This window comes from Protopterus annectens, chromosome 10.part0 (assembly GCF_019279795.1).
Source record: "Protopterus annectens isolate FY-2018-M chromosome 10.part0, PAN1.0, whole genome shotgun sequence".
In the NCBI taxonomy this organism is placed as follows: domain Eukaryota; kingdom Metazoa; phylum Chordata; order Ceratodontiformes; family Protopteridae; genus Protopterus; species Protopterus annectens.
In genome coordinates this window covers 4,453,405-4,471,171 of record NC_056744.1, presented here as the reverse complement: position 1 = coordinate 4,471,171, position 17,767 = coordinate 4,453,405, and the positions used below count along the sequence as shown (strand labels likewise).

At 41.0% G+C, this 17,767-nt stretch overlaps 1 protein-coding gene across 1 annotated transcript in view; it reads right to left on the bottom strand.

Moving 5' to 3' along the window:
- MBTD1 (mbt domain containing 1) overlaps positions 1 to 17,767 on the bottom strand; it is a gene marked incomplete in the record, with an annotated part of 2,241,711 nt that overhangs the window by 1,916,142 nt on the left and 307,802 nt on the right.

Below are 17,767 nucleotides of genomic sequence, written 5' to 3'. Positions count from 1 at the left end.
TGTAGTGCTCTTTCCTGGCATGAAACCAAACTGCTGATCACTAATCATCACCTCCCTTCTTAACCTAGCTTCTACTACTCTTTCCCATAATTTCATGCTGTGACTGATCAATTTTATCCCTCTGTAATTACTACAGCACTGCACATCACCCTTATTCTTAAAAATTGGTACCAAAACACATTTTCTCCACTCCTCAGGCATCCTCTCACTTTCCAAGATTTCATTACACAATCTGGTTAAAAATTCCACTTCCATTTCTCCTAAACACCTCCATGCTTCCACAGGTATGTCATCTGGACCAACAGCCTTTCCATTCTTCATCCCCTTCATTGCTATTCTTACTTCCTCCTTGCTAATCCACTGCACTTCCTAATTCACTATCCCCACATCAACCAATCTTCTCTCTTTCTCATTCTCTTCATTCATCAGCCCCTCAAAGTTCTCTTTCCATCTGTTTAACACACTCTCCTCGCTTGTGATTACGTTTCCCTCATTATCCTTTATCACCTTTACCTGCTGCACATCTTTCCTAGCTCGGTCCCTCTGTCTAGCCAATCAGTACAGGTGCTTTTCTCCCTCCTTAGTGTCCATCCTTTAATACAACTATTCATATGCTTTATCCTTAGTCCAAGGTTGAACCTGGTTAAAACAGGAACACTTTACATAAAGGAAGACCAGGGAGGTCTAGGTTTAATGAATCCTATTGTATATGTGGCTTCCTTAAGCTTATACAAAGTACTAAAAAATATTATGAAAGAAAAAAGAATGTGATTGAAACAATAATGCATTACAAATACAAAAATGTGTAGGAAGGAATGGAAGTGAAAAAGAGAACTAGAAAGAGTAATAATGAGAAAATAAAAGAATATCAGAATAAAATTGTATGACGAAAAATAAGATAGAATGCTACAGAAAGGAATGGTATGTTAATGTAATGAAAAAAAATTATTTTGCTGACCCATGGAAAGATCTTGAAATGCATAAGAAAAAAACTATACTAAGGAGATAATAAAATTATAAAAAAATAAAGGAATATAATGACTTTTTGTGGATATTATTCATATGTAAACTGCCTGTAAAAGCTAATATACAGTACAAGAGAAAACAAGACAGACTTTGTAACAAGGGTGTGGAACTAGAAACTGCTGAACATGTTTTCTTGAAATGTGGTAAAATAAAAAATTATGGGTAGAAATATGTAAACATGAAATGGTTAAAAGTATTTAAAATATGAACAATTAAACATGGACATGATAGAATATGGTTATTATGGAGCACGAAGACAAGTAGTAAAAAATGACAGAATTATTTTTGTACGTGGCATGGACAATATGGAATAAGAAATGTAATAAAATCAATTATAATTGGAAATGGAATCTGGCAAAGATACTGGAAAATATATGGTTTTGGTTATGGGTAAAATACGGGGGAGATATTTAAGACGTAGAAAATATAAGGAGATATGAAAAGATTTGTAAATAATGTTCAATATGTAAATAATATATAATGTATATATGTATTTATAAAATAAAAAACTCTACTCTGTTTTGGTGGGAGTAGGTTCAGTTTCATGGTGCGACTTCCTGCTTTTATTCAGAGTGCAGTGGCATTTCAAAGAAGCAGGGAGAACAATGGATGACAATTCTGTACCTTCAGTATGTATTCTGGTTTTGTTTATAAAAAGTGATCAAGCAAGAGTGGAGGAAGGATTGGAAGGAACACTAGATGAGAAACATGCAGAAGATATATGTAGGAAGAATGGAGTTGTGCCTTTACATGACAGTGCAGCCATTAGTGTGGTTACTGGGAAGGTGGTCAAGCCTTCAACAGAAGTAATTTCAGATGGAGGAGATGCTGGAAATGTGAAGGGAAACAGAGAGAGTGAAGGTGGTCAAACCTTCACAGGACACTGAGGATTTATTCTAGCAAAATTTGTTTGGCAAGGAGAACAAGGGCCAGAATGGATGTATCATTACAACCCTCCAACTGGCAGGATTGCAGGATGATTTATTACAAGACTTGATGGTGCAAAGTGAGCTGGAGAGCAAGCGAGCTGTACTGTGGTCAAAAATAATGGATAAAATACTTAAAGAAGAAGATTTGTTGAAGGAGAAAAAAAGAATATATGCAGACACCCTGAAAGAAGGGGAAGAAAAGAAGACAGAAGGAAAGAGAAATTTTTACTAAGGATGAGCTGCAAAGAAAATAAAGGAATGGACAAGTATGACATTTGGGACAATATATAACCCCCTTACAACACTATTCCAAAAGAGGTAAGAGCTTTTATTCATATTAATAAAGATATGTTTTGTGACATTTTTGAAATTGGGCAGTACAATTCCAAACTGAAGATGAAAAAGAAACGATAAAAGACTAAGGACTGAATGCAAATAAGTTATGGACATTACTAAGATATTTGACAACAGATGTTTATGGACTGAAGGTTGGGAATGTAATATTGTAATGAAAATGGAAAATGAAAGAAAAATGTGCATATTTTCCACGTATGATAAATGTAGTAGGCAACAAAGGTACAAAGAAATATTGCGGACAACAGAAACACTTTTTTTGTGGTAGAGATGACCATCTAAATCAACAACTGTGATAAATGAAAATGTTATATTTGGAAAAAAAACATGTTTTGTTATTAACTTTACTCATTGTAACCTCTATACCTTATGTCATGTCTTGTATGTTATATAATGCAAATCTCTAACATGTAATTTTTGAAGGAGCTTTTCTCCCCAGGAGTCCACTGAAAAAGGGTTCACTTGGCCCAGTGGACTATCCTGGTTAACCAACAGCAAATAAATAAGTAAATAAATTAAGAAAAAATGGAAGCAGTTATGAGAATGTAATGTTAGAAGAAATCAGATGTGGAAAACTACATATTTGGGATGAAAAATAATGGATGTATAGTAAAGGGCAGTTAAGAACAGAGACAGATTGTACATGCTCATAAGTGTTTACTAGGCTAAGGATGACAAGGTCCTTTTTAAGCCTAGTCATGCATCCCAAATCTCTGACAAGTTCTGGTACCCTTGAGGAGTGTAAGCATGGGCTTGGAAGATGAAACATTTACAAGCAGGGGCCTGTGAGATGAACCATTTACAGGCTGCCTGTGTCAATTACAGACATAGATGCTAAACCTGGAATGAATTTCTAGTTCCTCATCCAATTGCTCAAGTTACACTAGAATTGGGTTAGGGAAGAACTCTGCTTCACAGGGATGGGGACCCTGTTCCAGAGAAGGAGTAGTCTCTGGGATATATACATACCTGTCTCTCCAACAGGTCCGACTTGTATTGCAGGCAAGGTTTAAGTCTTTAGAATGGATAATTCTGGTGCTGTATGTTTTTCGGATATGCAAGAGGTCCCTCAGAGTGGAGACTGACAATGTCTTGTATTGTCAGACATAGATTTCTCCTCAACAGCTTTTAGGAGACATAATACAGGGATATGGCCTTAAGGCAGTCTACATAGAACATGTTACTTAAACCCTGTATTCTTTTAGTGAGGAACCTCTGTGGACATTCCAATTGTTGGATATGCCTGGTTAGGTACATACCAAAGGGGACACTGTACTCAATGATATTGTACTCAATGATTGTTCTACTGCATTTGGCATTGATCAGACCTATCACTTCCTTGGAACTAGATGCCATACCTTTGTTTATAAGTTACGTAACACAGAATGATTTCATCACCACTGTAGACACGTAATGGTGAAAGGCTATATTATTGTCTGCAAGTCCCTGACTACTACAAAAACTCTTGGGGATGTGTTGTTAATATGACAGTTACCAGGGGAGGATGACTTCCCAAACGATACTATTATGCATTTCTTGGCATTTAGTTTCAGTCTATGGCTCTGACACCAGCTGTTTGTCTGTGTCAGCCCTTCCTGGAGAACATATGTCAGTGTGGGATTCAATGACAGCTCCTAATTTGCAATTATCTGCATATTTAGCTAGCCAGAGGCCACTGGCATTAGCTTTGACTTCAGAGAAGTAAATGCTAAAAAGGAGCGGTCCCAGGACTGATTCCCGAGGGACTTCCCTTTGTAGAGGCAGCCTCTCCAATTCTAATTTCCTTGGTCCTGTCTGTGAGCCAGTTGGCTACCCACCAGGTGACATAAGGGTTTGTCAACAATGCCCAAGTGGGACATTGTGTCAAATGCCTTGGTCAGATCAAGGTAGGCAATGCGAACCATTTTGTCCTTATCCATTCCTTTAGTGACCTTCTCAAGTTGAGAATGCACGACCTGCCCTTGACAAAACCAAACTGGGTTGGAGCAAGTGTCTGGAAGTTTACTATGTTATTACTGATCATTTTCATAATTCTTTCCTTGGCTTTGCATATGAGACTAGTGAGACTTATGGGTCTGTACGTGGAACACCTTTGTGCAGAAGGATGACTGTGTCTGTTCTCCATTCATGAGGCACGAAGCCCGTTTGAAAGCTACAGTTAAACCGTGATTCCAGAGAGCCTGATAGGTAATGTTTCATGCTCTTTAGAAGGCATCCTAGGATACTGTTTGCGCCCACTGATGCAGTGCCCTTGGCCTTAGAGAGAGAGCATTAAGGACCTGTTCCCTAGTAATAGCATGGAGAGTTACATTTGATGGTATTTCCTGAGGGAAGGTGGAGGAGAAAAGAGGGGTAAAGTTGGAGCTGAATTTGTTGGCCAGTAGGTTTGCTGCATCTTCTATTTCAGTATAGGTGGCTCCACTACAATGAGCTCTGCACACAATTGTGTATTTTCTTTGAGGTTGCGGACATAGCTAAAGAACAGCTTGTGGTTGTCCTTGGCCTGAGAGGCCACATTTACATCAAATTTGGCTTTGTTAGACTTAATTTGTCCTCCAAGTTTTTTGTTCACTTTGATGACCGTGCTTTTATCCTGCTGTGCGCTGGACATCCCAATTTTTGCCATGATTTTCTTCCTTCTGTTATACAGCCTACTGATTTTGCAATTCCACCAGGGTGGCTTTTTTTCAATTAGTTATGTACTTCTTCCTAGTAGGTACAGCTGTCTCTATGCAGCTATTAACATGTTTGTATACGGTCTCTGTGAACAGGTCTGTATAGACAGCAGTGTTCACAGGGTTTAGAGAGGCTTGAAATTTTGCTAGGTTATTACTTAATAGCAGGAAGTTAGCCTTAGAATAGTTTCTGAATATTCCAGGGTTAGCTGGGGTTCCAGGTTTTATTTTTCTTTAAAAAAGTCCATTTTGTGGTCTGACATTACACTAGAAGGTGTGCAGCACTCTCCCATATTAGTGAGAACCAGATCCAGTATGGTTGCCCTCCTGGTTCCTGGTTGGTGTACCGACAATCTGGTCCAGGGAGTTTGTGTTTATGACATCCAGGAATCTCTGTGCCTGTATGTTTGGTGTCGTATAGGATTTCCAGTTAATACTGGGGTAATTAAAGATGCTCATGAATATGGTATTGGGTTGGATGGTGAGTGTTTCCATTAAGTTTCAATATATGGTATAGGTTTACTGAGTCATACAGGGGGACCTACAGCTTGCAAGAAAGTGGTATTGGATTTTGCCTATGGTGATTAGAAAGTACAGTTTTGTACCTAGCATAAATGTAGATGTTCGAGTGCTCATACAGCTGCAGTCATTACAGATGGGTTATCCTACCGTCAGGCGGGTCCTCGGTCGGCCAAATTCCAAAGTCTAGGTCTGGCGTTGGTTGTCGTCGGTTCTTCCCTGACGTCAGTGCGGCAGGGGTACAAAAGAGGCAGCCGACGCCATTTTCTTCAGTTTTTCTTGCCCCAGATGTCAGGTGCCCCCAGAAGGAAGGCAAAACAAAGTTATGCAAACATGCAATATAGAATAATCAAAAAACAGTAGTTGCAAGCAAATACACCATAAGAGAATACCTCAAATAGGTTGTATGATAAGGTGTTTGTCATAAGGCCTGTCCTAAGAGGGGACGGAGGGGGGGTAACCTGGACTGCAGCTGTATGAGCACTCTAACATCTACATTTATGGTAGGTACAAAACCGTACTATGTTCATCGTGCATACAGCTGCAGTCATTACAGATGGGAAGAATCCCAAAGCTAAGTAAGGGTGGTAGGCACTAAGTGGAAGTAGGAGGAGCGAGGATGCCCTGCAAGACTGCTGTGACAAAACCCACTCTAGATTTAGAGTATAGTGGAAGGTGATAGTGCTTGGAGAAAGTGTGCACTGAACTCCAAGTGGCTGCTTCCAAAATGTCCTTGGTAGGGAGCCCCCTGAGAAAAGCTGCAGAGGTAGCTGTGGCCCTGGTGGAGTGGGATCTGATGCATGCAGGCACAGATTTTCCATGAAATGAGTAACAAAAGCGTATGCAGTGGGCTATCCATTTTGAAATTGTCTGTTTGGAAATAGCCTTTCCTTGAGCACCTGTAGCATAGGACACAAAGAGTTGCTCGGATTTCCTGAATGGCTTTGTCCTGTCCAAATAATAACGAAGTTGTCTGTGAATGTCCAAGGAATGTAGTAGTCCTTCCCCTTTGTTTTGTGGATTAGGATAAAAGGTAGGCAAGTGGATAGTCTGATTCAAAGCTACACTGGATACTACCTTTGGCATAAAGGTAGGGTTGGTTCGTAAGGAAACTCTGTCCTGATGGAAAATGATGAATGGTTGCACAGCTATGAGGGCCTGTAGCTCCAAAACCCTGCGTGCTGAGGTGATAGCCAGAAGAAAGGCTGTTTTCCATGACAAGTATTGTAGTTCTGTTGAAGAAGCTGGCTCAAAGGGAGGAAGGGTCAGCTTTTCCAATATGAAGTTGAGGTCCCAAGCAGGGACTGGTGGTTTCCTTGGGGGTTTTATATTTTTTGCCCCTCTGAGGAACTGCCTTAAGAGAGGATATGAGAATAAAGGAGGATCTGTGTTGTATTGTGCAGAAATGGCTGAAGCGTGGATCTTGATGGAGGAGAAGGAAAGTCCACTGTTTAACATCTCAGCTAGGTACTGTAAAATTTGAGGTATATTTATTACCCAAGGATTCTGGCCCTTTTCTTGATTCCAGGCACAAAATCGTTTCCATTTGGCGGAGTAGGCTTTTCTAGTAGAAGGTCTTCTGGCCTCCAAGATGACATCCTGCATCTCCTTGGAAAAGAAAGTCTGTTGGGAATTCTCCATGCAGCTAGATTTAGGGTTTTGAGCTGGCTGTGAAGGGTTTTATAGTTGTGCTGGGACAAAAGAAGATGGAATAGAGTTAGGATCCATGGTGGGGAATGTGTCAGGCTCTTCAGGAGTGGATACCAGTGTTGTCTTGGCCAGTCTGGAGCAATGAGAATCATTTGCGGCCTCTCTGATCTGGCTTTTAATAGAACTTTGGGCAGCAGAGGAAGAGGCGGGAAGGCATAAACTGTCAATGTTGTCCAATTGAAAGAGAGTGCGTCCACTTTCCAGGCCTGTGGGTGATAGGTCCTTGAACAAAATTTTTTCAACTGGTAATTTTTGTGGGTAGCAAAGAGATCTATGTCTGGCTGTCTCCATTTCTGAGTTATCTTTGTGAAAACTTGAGGATGCAACTTCCATTCGTGTGGATCTGTCATATTTCTGCTTAGGTTGTCTGCCAGTGTGTTTTCCTTCCCTGGCAGGAATTGTGCCTGTAGTTGAATTTGCAATTCCAGTGCTGTGTTCCATAGGGTCATGGCTTGCCTGCACAGGGGGTATGAATGAGTTCCCCCCTGTTTGTTTATGTACCACATCACTGTGGTGTTGTCTGTCCTTATCAATAGCTGGCCTGGATGCAGTAGGTCTTTGAAGGTCATAATAGCATTTTGCACGGCTAGCATTTCCTTTTGGTTGATGTGTAGGTGCTTCTCTTTTTGGGACCATTTTCCCTGAATGCACTGATCTGTCATGTGTGCTCCCCAGGCGTAGTCTGAGGCGCCTGTTGTGATGATTTGAGTTGCTTGAGGTACACAGAAAGGGAGACCTGTGTTTCTTTGGCATGCTTAAGCCCACCACAAAAATTCCTTTTGAAGGCATAGAATGAGTGGTATAATTGTTGCCAAGCTGTGGCTGTGTTGAGACCATAAGTTTTTTAGGTACCATTGAAGTTTCCTCATATGCAGCTTTGCACATGGGATTAGTAGGATGCAAGATGCCATGAATCCCAGAGCCTGCAGGACTTTCCTTGCAGTTAGCCTGGTGAAAGTTGCCATTTTGCTGAAGTATTGAGACAGTTGCCCTTGTTTGTCTGGCGTGAGGTAGGCCATCTGGGTGGTTGTATTCAAGCTGGCACCCAGGAAAATTATTTGTTGAGAGGGTATTAGTTTTGATTTCTTTTTGCTTACTGTGTATGCCAGGAAGTTCAACAGTTTTATTACAAACGCCAGGTGCTGCAATAGTATGTCCTTGCTGTCCGCTTGGATCAGGCAGTCGTCCAGATAAGGGTAGACTTGTATTCCTTGTAGTCTGCAGAAGGCGATTACTGATGCCAGGCATTTCGTAAACACTCTGGGCGCAGTAGATAAGCCAAAGGGCAATGCAGAGAATTGGTAATGGGTTGAACCTGCAAGAAATCTGAGGTATCTTCTGCAATCTTGTCTGAAAGGGACATGCAGGTATGCCTCCTTGAGGTCCAATGTTACCAGCCAAGACTCCTTGCCCAGCATGGGAAGAAGCTGCTGTAATGTGAGCATCTTGAATTTTGGCACCTGTAGATATGTGTTTAGGATGGATAGGTCTAATCGTTGTCTTTCCTTGGTACCAGGAATAGTCTGGAATAAAACCCTTGACCTTGTTCTTTTGCAGGTACCTGTTGAATCACTTTCATGTCCATGAGAGCGGAAATTTGTTTTTGTGCCTCTGCCCTTTGATTTTGTGGCAGGTTTGACATACCTCTCATTTTTGGAAGGGTGTGAAAGTGGAACCTGTAGCCTCTGTCTATAATGTCGAGAAGCCATTTGTCTTTTGTAACAATATGCCAATTTTTTGAGAATAATGCCAGTTTTCCGCCCAAAGGTGCTGCCATTAAAGCTTTGCTTGGCAGGTGTAGGAGGAAGTCATTGTGTCTGTTTTCTAAATGACTGTGATCTATCTTCACCACCTCTTGGGGTTGGTGCTTGCCATTGTCTGGCTCTGAAAGATCCTTGAGGTTGTCCTCTACCCCTTGGACGTCTGTATCTGCCCCTTTGAGGTCTGTCCGTGGCTGGAAAGGACCAATTTTTTGAAGGCCAGTTTCTGCTGAAACGTGGAGGTTGTACCTGCAGGAAATCTTTCACTGTTTGCATTGATTTCGCTTTTTCCTCCATTTTCTTTAGTACCTCCTCAGCTTTAACACCAAACAATACATCTTTTTGAAGAGGTGCATCTAATAATTTAGATTTGACATGATCTGGTAAGGTTTGCTCTTTGAGCCAAGCATGCCTACGTATAACAGACCCCGTAACAGCAGCTCTACATAAGGCCTCTAAAGCATCAAAACCACACTGCAAGGTATGTTTATCCACTTGCTCTGCACCATGCAACAAATCCTGCAACTCTTTTAAATCTGGTTGTTCTGGTTGCGTCATTTTGCTTTTCAACTGAGATAACAAAAACTGTTGATACTTTAACATATGGAATTGACAGTTTAATGCCCTCATGGTTAAAGTGGCTGAGGTATACTCTCCCCCCCCCCCCACCTTTCTAAAGCTCTGGAATCTCTCTCTGAAGGTAATGGGTTTTTAGCAGTAGAGGCCTTAATTCCCTTGGGACCCTGTGAAATAGTTTTTGGGTCAGCAGTATGGCTTTTATATAGGAACTGGTGAGCATCAGGAACCCAGTAATAACTGTCTGGTTTAACAGGAGCTGGAGGTAAAGAATCTGGGTTAAGGCTGGCTTCTGTGTACACATCATCCAATATATCTAAAACAGGAGGAATAGCCAGGGGGCTATGCTGGGGGAGCAGAAGAAATACCCTGAGCCTTTTCTTGGAATCTGAGTAATCTTGGCCTTCCCAGTGAAAGTGTTCCCTCAATGTATGCAGGGTTTCCCCAAAAGAGTAGTCCTCAGGGGGGAGACCGAGGGAATAGACTCCTCAGCATCAGAGTCTTCGAAAGGTGAATAGGCGTAATCCTGGTCCTCAGAGTGTTCTGAGGTAACAGAAGCTTGATCTGAGGAAGGGTAGTCTTCCTCTAATCTGGGTCTTTTGTCAGAGGGGGGTTGAGAACCCCTGATAAGAGTAATCAAATCCTCAGCCATTTTAAGCATCTGCTTTTTAGGCATGGGGCCTTGAGAGGAGGTCTGAGGACCCTGTTTTTTGGTTTTCATGGCTGCTTTAGATTTAGTGAAAGCTTTAATAGAGAAGGAGGAAGGCCTGAAGACACCTTGAGAAATGGCAGGCCTGTCTAAATTCTGAGTTTCCCCGCCAAGAGTGGCGTCGGTATCTGCAGTAGGAATGGGGACCGAGGAGCCTGCGACCTTGGGTACTGTAGTCACCGGTAATGTAGTGTCATCGGTACTCAGGGGCTGCGTAGGTGCCTCGCTGAGAACCGGAGAACCGGCAGTTGGCCTAAGCGTGGTCTCAGTAGTCGGTGCGGACCTCGGATGTCGGTCCTTATCTTTGCGTCTTTTGCTCAAAACTGGAGTCGGAGTATCTGATGACATGATATAATTAAATTTTTTGCCAAAATAATGAAGGGCGAACTCCGCCCGGCACTTAATAGTGCGCTTGTTGAATCTAGCACAAAAACGGCAGGCCGAGACATCGTGGTCTGGGCCTAAGCAAGGTATACAGAAAGAGTGGAAATCCTTATGCGGTATTTGCTTCCCACAAGAAATGCAATTATTAACTTTGTCTGACATCGGTCTGAGGCAAGAAAAGTTTCCCCAACGGGGTACTTAGCTTTCAAGAAGACTTCGGCTGAAATACTTTCGTAAATCTCAGGAGCTGGCCGACCGGCACTAGCGAACTGCTTCTGCTTCGGGCACCGCGCGGCAAGAAAGACTGAAGAAAATGGCGTCGGCTGCCTCTTTTGTACCCCTGCTGCACTGACATCAGGGAAGAAGCGACGACAACCGACGTCGGACCTAGACTTTGGAATTCGGCCGACCGAGGACCCGCCTGACAGCAGGATAACCCATCTGTAATGACTGCAGCTGTATGCACGATGAACATCATGGAGAAGCTCAAGTGCATCGTCCTGTTTCACCAGCCTTGAGGTATATTTATTTTTTATGTAACTTGAAACGCCTCCACCTTTAGTCTCTGTCTGTGAAGAGGTTGGTCTAAATGTGTGGAAGGCATTACAACCCTGCACTGTCTGTGTACTCTCCGCATCTTTAAACCACATCTTAGTGACCGCACAGACATCAGTATTCTCTAGGGTGAAGAGAGCTTCAAGAGAGTGGAGTTTTTTTGTTTAGACTCATAGCACTGAGCAATAATACCTTTAGATTTTCTTAGTTTTGATTTGCTATGTCAGACGTATGCTCATTTTGGCATTAACTACGAAGGCACTATGGGGGAAGACAATGTTTTAGCTAATATTTGAAAGCCTAAAGGGGAGAGGTGCAAACCATACCTAGCAAAGCAGCATGGTTTGTAGATCATTTCCTTCCATGTTGACAAATACTGCACCCCCTTAGAAGGGCAACAGAAACTAAGCCAATTAAATCTTTTTTTTGTATTGTGGCATCATCTTTGGAGAAGGTGAAATGTTGCTCATTGCTAGGCTCAAACCATCCTGGGACACACATTCCAAGAGCTCCACGGTGTCTCTCTTTACATAGTCTAGGCATGGTACATCTCAGGTCACTTACACCCACATGGAATATGATGGCGTCATACTGTTAATTGTGGTCCAATGACCTAAGTAGGTGTAAAAAGTGGCATATCCTAGACCCTGATAAGCAACTGACCGTGGCTTTCTCCTTATTCAGCTTGGTGAGAGGGCCATCACTGTCTCACAATGGAGTCTCCTATGACTAGGATGTTGGATTGTGTGGCGGCTTACCTTATGGGCTTAGAAGTAGAGGCTCCATGAGATGTGGCTGTATGTGATGATATGGGTGCTGTTTTGAAAGAGTGCATTCGGGGCTGCTGAGGTTATTTGTTATGTGTAGTTGGTCTAGGAGGTCTTTGGGGTTTAAGAGGGTTACATTTAAGTGCCTAAACATATGTGGGTCTACGCGTTTGCTTTGAATTGTGTGTGATGGGTGCAGCATGTGTACTGCTGACAACTATTGAAATTAGGAGTCCTTTTATGCGAGAGCTTTGCCTCCAGTAGCGCTGTGTAAATAAATTTTGCACATACAGTATCAGTCTGTTCGAGAATTAACTAGTTGTCAGTAAACTTTAGGCAATTTCTACATTGCCTCAGGATGCCCATATCCACCAAGCTGGTAACACAGATGGTGGGAAAGTTCGCAAACATGGGAACAGACCCTTTTTTACCGAGTGGCAGTGAGAATATAAAGCAATGTCAGGAGTATCTGGTTTGCAACTCTGGGGGGAGTGCTTGTCACTGCAAACTAGTTATCGTGTGTGCAACTAGGCACTGCTAAAATTTCAACTGTGCTTTTACAGTAAAAATGTCACTTAAGGTGTCTCTGTCTATATAGGGCACTGGCGAACACTTGAGGAGAAACTAATAAGTAGACCCTGATGAATTATGGACAAATGAAGCAGTACTTACTGAAAAGAAATAATTAGCTTGCCAAGAATGATGAAGAGGGAAGTCATGTGAATGGCTTCTGTCTGGCTACTACTAGTGCTGGTCTCACCAAAGCTTCACTCTGTTGTGATAAAATGCTCCTTTGCTTCTTCTCTCAACAGAAGCAAAACAGATGCCAAGATGAGAAGCAGGCCACAGCCTGTTTGGTGATCCACAGTCTTGCCACAAATGATGCAAGGATTGTTGTAGCCCTTTCCTGGTAGCTGCCTTGAATAGCAACCAGATCAATCAGGAATGTCAAGCACAGAAACTCACTGCCCAACCAGAAACTGTCAAATATCAATACACTTTGAACCTTCTCTCACCAGAAACAAAGCATACACAGAAATCTAAGGTTGGCATTTATTAAGCCGTTATTCGGCTTTCTGTAGATCAGTGGTTTCCAAGAAAAAATGTCCCTGTGCTCCTTCTCTCACCAGGAGCAAAACAGAAGCACTAATCCCAAGATGATTACTGAGAGGCAGAATGTGGGCTCTCCAGTAATTGGTGGTCTTGGAGTAGATGCTGCAGATTTAAGATGGAAAAATGGGCTCATAGGTAGGTACTAGGCTATCTGCCCGAAGGCATTTATAAGCCTAGCTGGAATGTGTTGTCTTTCGCCACCTCCTTAGATTAGTTCCTTGTGCCTCTGTCCAGCAGAAACACTGAAGTGATCCCTGGGGTAAACTTTCGGTTTCCCATCCACTCATCAAGGTTTCACTTGAAGAGGGTTAGCGAGGAGTTCTACCTAATGTAAACAGGAATCTTGTTCGAGAGCATGGGAAGTCTCTGGGACAGGAATCAATCCCTCTAGCATTTCCTATTTATTGTTGTGGTGAGGTTTGGATCCCTGGAGCGTGTGGCTCGAGGGGATATGGTTTTCTTTAGGTGGAGCATGTCCATCAATTCTGGGTTGGACATGGCCTTGTATGTCAGGCATAGATCACCTCTGAGTAGGCGGTATGCAACCAAGTACAGTTGGAGTTGGATGGATGGATAGCTGGCTGCATAAATGGATGGATGGATGGCTGGCTGCATGAATGAATGGATGTGGCTGCATGAATGAATGGATGTGGCTGCATGAATGAATGGATGGCTGGATGGCTTGTTAGAAAAAAAACAAAAAACAAATCTTGGTCATTTTGTTTGCGGCTGTAGGAGCACTTAAAACAAAGCGCTCCTACAGCCACGATCTTTGCAGGGCTCTTCCTGCCCAATCCCCACCCCTTTCCTGAACTGCAGCCAATTGCTGCACGAATTAAAGCACCTGGACCCAACAGGCAGCAGCTTTGCCTGCAGGTCTGGGTTAGTGACTTAACTGAACTGCCATGGAAAAGCCAGAAGTAATTGCGGCTTTTCCATGGCAATTCAGTGTGATTGAAAAGCGGGATTTTTCAAGTCCCACTACTTTGCACAGCGGGCAACGGGATGAGGCAGCTCAACCCGTGAGTGTCCCGCTGACAACGGGACGGGTGACAACCTTAGTGTAAATGAATATGTATTTTCTGAAAGTAAGAGAAGCTTGTAATTATAACAATTATCAGTATTTACAGTGTGTATTTAACTACCTTATCTCAAGACAATTTCCAGTTTTAGAAGGGACACAGCAACATTTTGCGTCTAAATTGGACTCGTCTTTTAAAATTAGGGTCAGTTCAAATGTGTGATCTTGTGACAAATAATAACAAACACAGCAAAGTTAAACAGTGTGGGTAAGCAAGCATGCTAATTGCATTCTAGGTAAAGTCAGGAACAGAAGCAGTGGACATCAAAAAAGATATTTGTAAAAAAAAAGTCTGAACTGATCTTCAGCAAGAAATAGAGGGTGAAAATAGGGGTTTAAAAAAGGAATTTTTAAAAGAAAATCAATGTTTAGCATTTGCTTAAGCAGCACTATGCAGAGCAGGACACTGTAACTGAATATCAGGGATAGAAAACAGTGAACCTCATATGTAAGTTTTATACTTTCATCAAATCCTCAAAATCTGCAGAACCCTCAGAATGTGACTTGGACCACGGCATGTTATGCACATTATTGTAGTGCAAAAGGTAAGGCTGACTACAGATGAAAAATACTGAAAAATGAAGGAAAACACGTACATAGAGTACCCAATTCCGCATGCATGATGGTGAATGAAGAATGAATATTCATGCAGGTGAGAACCACATCATAATGAGTATTCATTAGACCAGACTTGATGTCAACTGGCTGGGCGGGGTTTACTACTGCACATCTGGTGAGCCAGTAGTACACTATATCGCCACTTGGGCTGAGATGGTTTGCATTTCATTCACAATTTTAAATATTGTGGTTAGAATTAAAGTCTTTGATATTAATCCTTCTCTGGCCCCAGAAGAAACATGCACTTTTACAGAAACTACAGTTTTAAAAATGCAAAATAAAAGTGACAAAGTCAGAAGAGTTAGATGAACATACTTGCTTTCTTTCGTTGTGGCACTGAGTTGTATTAAAGGGAAAGACATTTGCTTCTGAAAACTAAGCTTGAAAGCCTTGCCTTTGTTCAGACTCCAAGTTACACTATTTATCTGAGGTGTGATACCGGCCAAGCAATAACAAAATAAAAAAGAGGCATTATTTTCTTAATGGTTCTGTTGTTGGGAAAGTGACTTAGCTTAACAACTCTGTCACTCTTAGTACCGGTTGTGATGTAAAGTATGAGACAAATACAAGAAAGAAAAGCAAACTTACTTATTAAATGATGTTTTTTCTGTATGTGAAGTGCTTAGTGTTGGATTACAGGAAAGGAAAAACACTTTTTTGAAAGAAAAACTTGACTTTTGGGTGGAGTTCTCCTTTAAATATGCAAGTAAAAGCAATCTACAACTAAAAAAGCATAAAGAAAATAAAGCACAATATACAAAACGAAGGCAGTAAAGTAATTCACAAAATACAAGAAAGGAAAACCAAACTAACCTTTCCCTCACATCAAGTTTTGGCAGAGTCTGGGTGAGCTATCCAGTAAAGCCTTGAAATGTTTTATTCTACCCCTTAAATAGAAGGTTTAGATCCTAGCTCCACCCTCAGTTCACAGCTAATTAATCTTAATTGGCCTGTTCTAATTTCTGTGGGGCTCAAACGGTCTAAAATGATTACAAGAAGGAATATTAAATACAAGCTTTTCTGACCATTTGGCTATTTGGATAGAGATACAGGAAAGAAATGAGTATATAAGAATTGGAAAAGGAATTAAAAGATTGAATGAAAAAGTATGGGATAAAGAAGGGAAAGAAATTATCAGACAAAGATGGGAAGAAAAGTATAAACAATGTTATTTGGAGTGGCAAGACATGAAAAAGGGGTAAAAGAAATATAGAACGGCAATTAATAAAGCATTTTTGAATTTAATAAGGGGAACAGTAACATTTCAGGAATGAAAAAAGATATATGCAATGAATCAAGAAAAAAAATAAAAATCTAATGTCTAAACAAAGATTTTTTGCAAGAAAAAAAAGGAAGTATTAGCCTCATTATTTTAGTATAGCGAAAAAGAGCACAACTGTAATAACAGAAATGAAAAATAAAAAAGCAGAAAATGTTAACAGTCAACAGGAAATAAAGCAGATAATTACAGAACCTGTAAAAAGAAGTTATGTACTCACCATAACGCTCCATCTGTGTTGTCTATTTTCATTCTTCCTCAACCTGTGAGCTTGGATCTGATACTCTGCTCCAACTCAGCCGCTGCAATAGTGTGTGGCAACCAAAAAGCTCTTGAGCTCCTCCCTTACCCACAAAGCACCCTTCCAATGTTACCTCAGATCTTGTTTGTTGGTAGAGAAATATCTATACACAGAGATATAGATATAGATATCTATATCTATATGTATATCCACATATACATGTGTGTGCATGTATGTATATATATATATATATATATATATATATATATATATATATACATATACACACACACAGACACACACATATATACATATATATATACATATATATATATATATATATATATATATATATATATATATATATACACACACACATATATATATATATATATATATATATATATATATATATATATAGATAGATAGTGACATAGTGACAATACCTGGAGCTCAGCACAGGGAAGTAACAATATTGGCCTACTCGCTCTTGTCCAAAGGTAGGGGGCTGGAGGGTGGGCTGTTGATGAAGAATGAAAATGGACAACAAAGATAGAATGTTATGGTGAGTACACAACTTCTTTACCTGATGTTGTGCATTTTCATTCTATCCTCAACTTGTGGGACAGAGTCCCTAGCTACCCTAAATCCTGGGTGGACTCAAGGAAGGATGTTCCTTAACACCACTGAACCAAATGATGCTTTTCCCCTGGAGATCAAGTCCAATCTGTAACAAGCAATAAAAGTATTGGGGTAGCCCAAGTTGCGGCTGCACATACATCATATGTATGGACGCTCTAGCTTGAAATACTGATGAAGTCGCATGGCTCTATAATTGAATGGGCTCACAATGGTTTTGGTAAAGTAATACTCTGTTTCTTGTAAATGAATGAAATACAATCAGTGATCCATCTAGCCAATGTTACTTTGGTCATTGGTTTGCCCGATCTTATTTCTGAGAAGGAAAGGAACAGTTGGTCAGATTTCCTGATATTTTTTGTCCTACGAAGGTAAAAGCATAATTGTCTTTGAACATCTAATAAATGTAGCAGGTATTCGCCTTTACTGGAAAACGTAGGAAAAAATACTGGTAAACTGATGGATTGGTTGATATTGGTATCCGATACTATTTTATGTAGAAAACATGGGTTAGTACGTAATGTAACCCTGCCTTTACGAAAGATCAAATAAGGTGGTTGTGATGATAAGGCTTGAATCTCTGAAATTCTTCTTGCAGAGGTTATGGCTACTGAAAATATAGTTTTCCAAGAAAGGAACTTGAGATCACATTTAGCTGCTGGTTCAAAAGGAGATTGTATGACTGCTTACAGCATCAAATTTGGGTCGCAAGGGGGAGTAGGGTCTTTATAAGTGGGCTTTAGTAAGAGAGTCCCAATCAGAAAGGCTTTACAGAGCTAGTGTGAAGCAAATGGAGGACCTTGAAATGCAATATGAAAACTGGAAATTGCAG